The sequence below is a fragment of the Corvus brachyrhynchos genome, unplaced genomic scaffold (genome assembly GCF_000691975.1).
Source record: "Corvus brachyrhynchos isolate BGI_N302 unplaced genomic scaffold, ASM69197v1 scaffold46, whole genome shotgun sequence".
NCBI classification, from domain to species: domain Eukaryota; kingdom Metazoa; phylum Chordata; class Aves; order Passeriformes; family Corvidae; genus Corvus; species Corvus brachyrhynchos.
This window is the reverse complement of record NW_008238838.1, coordinates 3,378,151-3,386,381: the sequence shown is the minus strand read 5'-3', so window position 1 is coordinate 3,386,381 and position 8,231 is coordinate 3,378,151. Positions and strand designations below refer to the sequence as shown.

The 8,231-nt window shown below is 44.4% G+C and overlaps 1 protein-coding gene across 2 annotated transcripts in view; it reads right to left on the bottom strand.

Annotated features, from left to right (window-relative positions):
* LOC108447675 (multiple epidermal growth factor-like domains protein 6) overlaps positions 1–8,029 on the bottom strand; it is a 46,281-nt gene extending 38,252 nt beyond the window's left edge. For both annotated transcript variants that reach the window (XM_017738398.1, XM_017738400.1), the window contains exon 1: positions 7,896–8,029. The gene's annotated coding sequence lies outside the window, so the exon portion shown is untranslated. The remainder of the gene's footprint in view (positions 1–7,895) is intronic.
* Between the last annotated feature and the right edge of the window lie 202 nt (positions 8,030–8,231).

The following is an 8,231-nucleotide window of genomic DNA, read 5'->3' as shown; positions in this document are numbered from 1 at the left end:
ATCTATCAAAGATTCCCCAATGAGAGGCTCAAGTGAGCCCCCCTCCCCAAGGAACCTTCCCCTGGATGGTTCTGTCTTGGTTTACAGAATGTGTTCTGGAGAGGACCTTGGGCTCTGGGACACACTGATCCCTGGCTACGAAGCTTCTAAAATGTTTGGTCTCTCAGCTTAACAAACAAGTCCAAGAATGTAGGCAAAAAGCACTGGGAATACAGAAGTTGTAAAAAAAAGGTGTAACGGGTATAAAAGAAAAGGCAAAAAATCTTCATGGCATCACCCCTGCCAAGCCTTTCCAAGCATTGACAAATGAAGAGTTGTTTTGGAATTAGGAATTCCTGCTTAACTGCCACCCGTTAGAACAACTTCCCACTCTCACTCCTGAGCTCTTGACCACAAGCAGATTTTCTCAGTATTTTCTGCCAGCAGTGTGTACTGCCTCAGCTGCCTGATTTTCCAAGGGAGTGTGAAGTATTCCTGAAAATTCCACATTCTTGGATGTGAACACAGGAACATGGCGCTATTTAGGGGAGCCATGGATTTATTTACACAGGGACAAAGCACACACACACACACCCCCCTCACCAGGGCTTACACAGTGCCTGGAAAATCTCTAAAATCGTGTTTCTTACATGAGCTTTGCATTCTCTTTTCCACAGCACAGAATTCTGACTGCAACCAAAGTTAAAAACCACCAGGCAGCTTCTCTCTCCTTCCTCCTTGTCCAGCATTCCCTCTGAAATATTAATCCAACTGAAAGCAATAAAAAATCAGAGTAAATCAGCACCTAAAGCAAGTGAATCAGACGAGCGTCAATCAGCGCGTTTTCAGCACAGGTTTCTGTGTTTGCTGCAAGGGCAGCAGGGACCGAGCCTTGCCAGGGAAATGGCTCATCCAAAGATGTCACCTCAGCTGGGGACGAAGGACAAGCAGCCCTTCTTCCCTCTGTGCTGCAGGTGAACGCTACAGCCACCTGCAAGGTCAATAAAGCAGCAGAAAGACTCATCAGGGGAACTTTCATCACTGGCAAGTACTTGGTTGTTCTGTGCCTGCTGAGCTGCTTCCCACAGCGATGGACTCTTTTTGATGGCTTTTTTTTTTTGGTGAGAGTCAGCAATTCAGAGTTTCTGAGGCATTAAACCCACATTTTTACCCTGGTGTGGGGTGTATTACTGTATCCTGCAGCCGTAGGGAGGAGAGGAGAGAGATCCAGCAGGCAGGAACTGTGCAGCAAGATTGATTTATTTAATTCTATTACAAACTCTTTTATAGATTTTTTTCTTCATAGTCTAATTGGACAAAGGCCACCCCTTGGGGTGACTGGCTAAAATCCTAAAACATCCACTGTCAAAATATTTTCCTACTGTACCAGAAACAAAGCTCGGCAAGGTCACAGGTGTTCATAGCTTATAGAACTCTGCTGATATCTTCCGTGAGGGAGAAAAATATCTCACGGGCTTAGAAAGAAGCAGGAAAATTTCTTGCTAACAGCATTTTTGTATCCACAGGACTGAGCTTTTTTTCCCCTCCTCTTTTTTTAAAGGATTATGAAGCAATTCCGGCTACCACTGAGCATTTCAATGCAGTGTGAAATCGTGGCACCTCTCCCTGCTTCTGCAGCCCATCTTTCCCCCTCATCCTTTTCAGGAGCAATGACAAAGCCCTGCTAATGGCTCTGCTTTCGTTGCAACCTTCAATTTAACAACCACCACCAAAAAACGTTCGCAAGAAGAGCTTAATGCTTTAATTGGTGCTCATTTTAAAGAGTTCATTAGACAGGCAGCACTTTGGGTCTGATTTTCCAGCCTATCCGACCTGCCACGGGCTGGGATCAAGCAGGGATATTAATTAACAAGCCCTGGGTCATCTCTGTCTCTGCAGACACATGAAGGTGCTGCTGCTGGGTCACAGGGGAGCAGAGGCAGCGTGTGGAGCACTTAAAATGGTTTTGTCCCCTTCTTTCACCCCTGCCAAGGATGGATTACACAGGCCAACACCTGCAGCAAAGGGACTGGGAGAACAGCTTGGGGAAAAGGCTCTGAGAACAGAAGGATTTTTGCTTTCTGTTGCACAGGGGCATTCCAGTGCCATGGAGACTGCAGCAGGAAGGGAGCACTCGAGAGTTATCTGCTTTATGTTGCATCTCTCCACTGCAGAGCTCGAGTCAGGAGCAGTTCTACACAAATCTGTGAGTGTCCCCAGGGGAAAAATGGGGTGGAGCAGAGTCTGGAGTCGAGCACACGATCACCCTCAGTGGGGAGTGAATTAGTGCTCAGGTTTTTGGAGATCTGAGCCTCACCCCCAGGTCCAACATCCGCTCACAGCAAGAATTCAGGATGAAGTCAGGCTGACATCTCTGCCTCAGCCTCACACCAGTGGATTTTGGTCCCTTCTGCAGGTGTGCCACAGTCTGAACTCCAACCTCTGACCTTCTATGATGCCACTTTTTTCAGAGCAGCTTTACCTGAAATGTGAGTCCCTGGCAGAAACCCCACAGCAGGCTACAAATCCAGAAAAATTAAAGGAAATGCAACTATTTCGAAGCCTCGAGTCTCCCATCTCTCAGTCATATTTCCCTGAGGTGTTTTTGTGCTTCTTTGGATGATGTTTCAATTTTTAGTAGGAAAAAGCCAAAAGCTTTGTATTAAAAGACTTTGTATTAAAAACTACCTTCAGACCCAGCACAAACCAGAGGCCAGATCTCAAACGAGCTGGGCTCTGAAGGGATCAGCAGACATTCAACATCTCCACTAAGTTCAAGAGTAAAAAAGGCTATTAGGCAAATAAAGCACGCAGGAAACAGCACTTTTGGAGCTGAGACAGAAAGGTTCAGCCTTGCCATAACCACTCAGTGTCAAAGGAGTCACGGGAGAAGCCAATTATCCCCAAAATGGTAGCAGGGGATCTCATCACTTAGAAAAACATGTAAGGAAATAATTTCCTCCGATGTAAACAGATTTTCTTGGGGAAAACCAAAGGAACTGTTAAGAGTTGCAGCTGTACAGTTCTGACTGTGCAGCAGAGAAGTATCAGGTGCTCAGGCACAATCTTGAAATTGTTAATTACCCAGTTCTTTGAGCTGTAGAAAATTATCCCTGTTGAAAAAAAAAGAAAACAACCAAACCAAAAACCATTCAACTACTTTTCCTGCCACTGGGCAAAAATTAGGGCATGTGAAGAGAGAGCACCTGAGCTTCCAACGTTCAGTTCACAAAGCCATAGTAAAATTAACATTTTACCTCTTATATTTCAACTCCAGAAGCTTTTGTTCTGAAGGAATATCCACTCCTCCGCCCCCTCAGGAAGGCTCCAGGTCCATGGCCTTAAAGGAAAATTAAGAGGTGCCTTCTCCAAGGTGTTGGCAGCACTATCAGAGCTCAACTCCTGCTGCATCACCTTCTCATTGTGTCTAATGGCTGGAATTGAGACCAAAATGAAGATTCCACAGGGCCATCTTTGCAGCTACGTTTTATAGCTCATTCTGAAGCCATGGGGGAAAGCTTGGGGATTTTTTTAAGGGCATTCCAACTTCTTTCCATTGACACTGCCTGGCGTTTGCTTTCAGGAGGAGTCATTGTCCAGCAAGGTGCTCAGTTAGAAACTTCACCCTTTTTAACCTGAACTTTGAATGCCACCCCAAAGCTGTCTGGCTTCCCTGAGCAGATGAAGAAATAAGCACAATATCCTCTCTGAGCTATTAACAGCAAAGCAGAACCAAACCAGGGTTGTGACACAGCTTTTAAATGCGAAGGAAGAGGCGAGATTTAGCCAATAACCTGCTGAGTTATTTCCCTTCTTTCTCGTTACAGTGGGAGAAAATGAGGGGCTGTGTCCAAGGGAAGTGTGACAGCAGTGGGAAAGGACAGAAGGGGGGGAGCAGGTTCACATCTGAGTGATGCTGAGCAGAGGGTCCCTCCTGGATTCTCTCCCATCTCCATCCCCACCCTCCCTGGTGTCACTTCCCTCAATACCCCAACACCCTCATTTTTCAAGCTCATAATGGAAAGTGCGACAGCAGAAATTTCATCACACTTACGATGACATATCCCCACATTAATTTCCTGTCTAATCAATTATAATACTTCTCACAAAAGCAATTCTTTTTCCCAGGGAAATGCATAAAGCCAGAAAGATGTCCCTAAACAGTTTGAGCCATACATTTGGCAAGTTCAGTTCTTCAGTAACTGCTTGGGAAGAATGAAAGCGATGCTTCAATCTTAACTGGAAAAGGAGAACAAAATGCATATTGTGTGGAGATTTAATAGCAGTTGTGAGGCACCACAGACATCAGGCATTTGCAGGGTGATGTTCAAGCAGAAAACAGCTCCTTATTTCAGGGCAAATACACGTTCAGACCAGTCCTGAAAACCTCCACTCTGATTTTAAGCACAAAAGATCCCTCCTGTTGAATTTTCAGAGCTAAGACTAAACCCTCACCTAACTACACCACTCATGAGTTAAGGTAGTGCCAATTTCAGGCTTTTACCAGCTGGAAATAATTCTGAGCACGGGAGTGGTGTTATTGGACACCCCACAGAGTGCATCTGCAGAATGTTGTTTGGAAATGATAAATTGGGACGTGCTGCCTCATGAATAATGCGGCTTCATCACAAAACGATGGCTCAGAAATAAATCCAAGTCCTTGGGCATTTCAGCAAACATTTTTGTGCCTTAAAGAGGGAGAAAGGGAAGAGATATATGAAGAGGAGGTGCAGAAACAGTTCCTAAGCTGCCACTGGTGGCTTTTCAGCCAACTCCTCAGTCGGGCTGATGAAGGTCCCGAACAACTTCACTGCAGTAACAACTGCCAGCAATTTTATGGCTCATTTTGGAGCCATTCAGCTAAACTCTCAATCTTGGGAGTTTTAGCAGCTATTAAACTGTGTTCTCACATATTTCCAGGGTACCCAATGACATCAGGCAAGACAACAGCTGCATATATGAAGGTTATAGGACATAGCTTGTGTTTAAGGCATCCTATATCTGAATGCTACCAGAGGAGAGGAAGCTGTGAATGTTACACAGAACAGCTCTGAGCTGCTTTACCAGGATCAGTCAAAACATATTCCAGACTTTTATTTAGTGTGATTTCGAAGCAGAAATCCTCTGTAAAATGTACACTTCACATGATCTCAAACAGGGAGATGCTTTGGTAAATGTTTTGGAAGCTTTGGTAAATGTTTTCTTATTCAGAGAATTTTGTCCAAGTGCTTTAGGTACCTGCAACACTTCTGAAATTTCAGCACAAAGAACATTCAGAGCACGTCCTGAAGCCATTTGCAGAAGCCAGCCAGAAGGTGAATTACCTGCTTTCTTCTGAGCTAAAATTCCTCAAGAAAACCCCGGGGCTGTAGGAGGTAAAACACAATGGCTGTGCAATTAGAGAGGTTTCTAATCAAAAGTTCCTTGCTGTGGTTATTCCAGGCTTTGATCATTCCCTTTTCTGCATTCACAGGAAACAGGATCCATTTAAAGTATCATACCCATCATGTTCATTACCAACCGCCAGGAAAAGCTGCAATCCTCTGAGGGATGCCTGCAAAGCTTCCTCCCGTTTCCCTCTTCGTTTCATTTTTATTTATGATACTTAATATTCAGCCCAGATGATAATTTCAGGAACTCTCCCCCAATTAATAACATGGAGATTTATGCAGTTCTCTAGTTTGCATACTTAATTTCCCCCCAGTTTGTCTGCTTTACTATAATTCCTCTGATGTTTACTTTGTCTTGATAATGTTGCAAGGTTAAAAAGGAACTATCACTTGAACATTCATTATTAATTCCTCCTAAGTATCTCCAATTAATTTCCTGAATAGATTGGTACTTTATGACATTTGTTATTGATTGTTTGGAAGCAAACTTCCAATTACCAACGGAGTTTTACCAGCATTCAAAACTTGGAATATTCTTCTGCTAAGCACAGCAGGCTTAAAGAGGCAACACCTCCTTTAGAGTCACAGCTGTAGCACAAATGATGAAACAGCCCCAAAATCCTCTGTTTTTTCAGCTGTATTTCAATTGACAGGCACAAATATAAATAAAGATAAATTCTTTTTGGCAAAGACAAACAAATTCTACAGTTGTAGCTTCATCAGCATTGTGGGATCCAAATTACAGCAACTCTGTGGCACAAACTCACCACAACAAAAAAAATGTCAGGTAAACAAGAGACAGACACAAAACCTAGAGAACCAAAGTGATTTCTCATCCAACAGCCAAAGTCAAGGGAGAAAGAGACCAAAAATATTGCCCACGAATTGAAGATTCTTAATTTCAGCACCAGTTTCTTCCTTCTCTTCCTCACAAGAGCAATTCCTGAATGCTGGCAGACAAACCGAAGGCCACTGTAGATTATCTGTGTTTTTTTCATCTCCCCCCCTATTTGAATGCTTTGTAAGGAATTTAGCTCAGAGCTCCAAAAGCAGCAAAAATCGAAATCAAGGATAGAAACAGGCCCAGCTCCCTCTGCTCTGTTCCCATCCAAGGCAAGAACAGCTCAGGGCAGGCGTTTTTTAAAGTCCCACAGGAGAATCATCCCGAAGTAACTTCCATCTCCCCATGGCCATTAAATCCTGCCCTTCAAATGAGGTTTAAGCATCTCTGTCTGCTCCACTTTTCTCATGGACACTGTGGATATGGGAAATAAGGATCTCAAAGCCCTTCAGAGCTCTTAATCAAGGCAACCCAAAACCTCTTTGTAGAAATACCATTACTGGGCTTGTGTCTCTCTCCTCTGCTTCATCAATACATCCTCGTTAGAAAACAAGGAGTACAGTGAAATAAAGTTGTTGTTCTCATCCAGCTGCCTGTGTCAGTCAAGAGCTAAAAGCTTCAAGGTTCTCCTCAGCCTCCTTTGCTTTCCTGCCCCTGCTGCTGCACAAAGCACATCAGGCAACATTTGGCTTCTGCAATCATCATTTTACCCAGGGAGCTCCGTGATTGGCAGCGCCAGGAAAGAAAGGAAATGCAAATGGGAAAGGAGATGCAAGTGTGGGAACCTGCTCAATCTAACTGAAAAATAACTCATTTAGCAAAAATCGTTGGGAGAAATAAACGCTGTCAGAGCCAGGAGTCAAACAGTAAATAAGCCTTAGCCAATTTCAACGTGGAGCTGCTTAGAACCATTCCTCACTGTAATGTGCAGTTTAAGCACTTAGGAAAATTGCCAGGAGGTGTCAAAACAGCCAAAAGAAGTCTGAAAATAAAATTGCACATAAATAAATCCCCCTCAGCCCTGCCAGACATCTCGGGTTCACGAACTTCCACAAAGCTCTGCTATATTGAGGGGAGAGCTGTTTTCCAGCCATATGTGGTCAGAGGATGATCATTTCTCCTTTTCCATGCATAAACTGCCTTCTTCTGTACCCCTTAACCCAAAATTCCAGCCTCAGTTTTGTGATATTTGGCATCTTGGTACCTTTGCACTTAATTATCCTTCAAAACATCAGAAAGGATAAAGACAGGCGTGTTCTGCGGTTTATTACTGTTATTTGTCTAGATAGAAACACACATAGCCTCAAATATTCTTATTTCTCATCACTTCATCGGAAAAGCTGGGGCTAAACACTGCAGAGACAATCAAAACTCCACAGGGAAAGTCCCAGCCAGAGAACTGAACTTCAGAGTTACTAAATCAGAAGAAGTCTGTTGGTTTCCCGCTCCTCCTTCCCAATTATTCCCTTCTTTCCCCCTCCTTACTCCCCGGAGCAGGTGCACACACCCACCCTGCTCATTTCCCTTCAATAGCCAGCACTAATTAGTATTTCAAAACCAACCTTCCCTCGAAACCCCTGTTTCCATTGCAGGTGGAGTTTAAAGGCAGCAGTACCAACACTGCACATCAGAGCTGCCTTTTTCATGCCCCAGCACTGCCCGAGATCTCCCGAGCTCAGCCTTACCCTGGATCAGTGCCTTCAGTGGGGGACTTGGAAAGCTCTCGTTGCTGCAGAAAGATCTACTGGCCAGAGAGGACAATAATCTGCATTTCAGCAGAGCCTCAGGAGAGGCAGCCCCGTCACCTGCCCTGCTTTCTGCTCTGGAGGTGGCAGCTCTTGCACTCAGCACAAACACTTTTTCTCCTGGCTGTAACCCGACACTGACACAAAACCCACTTTCACAACTGTCACCACACCAGATCTGGCCATAAATATACACCAGACATAGCTAAAAATTCGTGTTCCCTGCAAGTCTGAGTGCACCTGCTGTGGAGGTGTGCACGGGACACACTTTGTCCC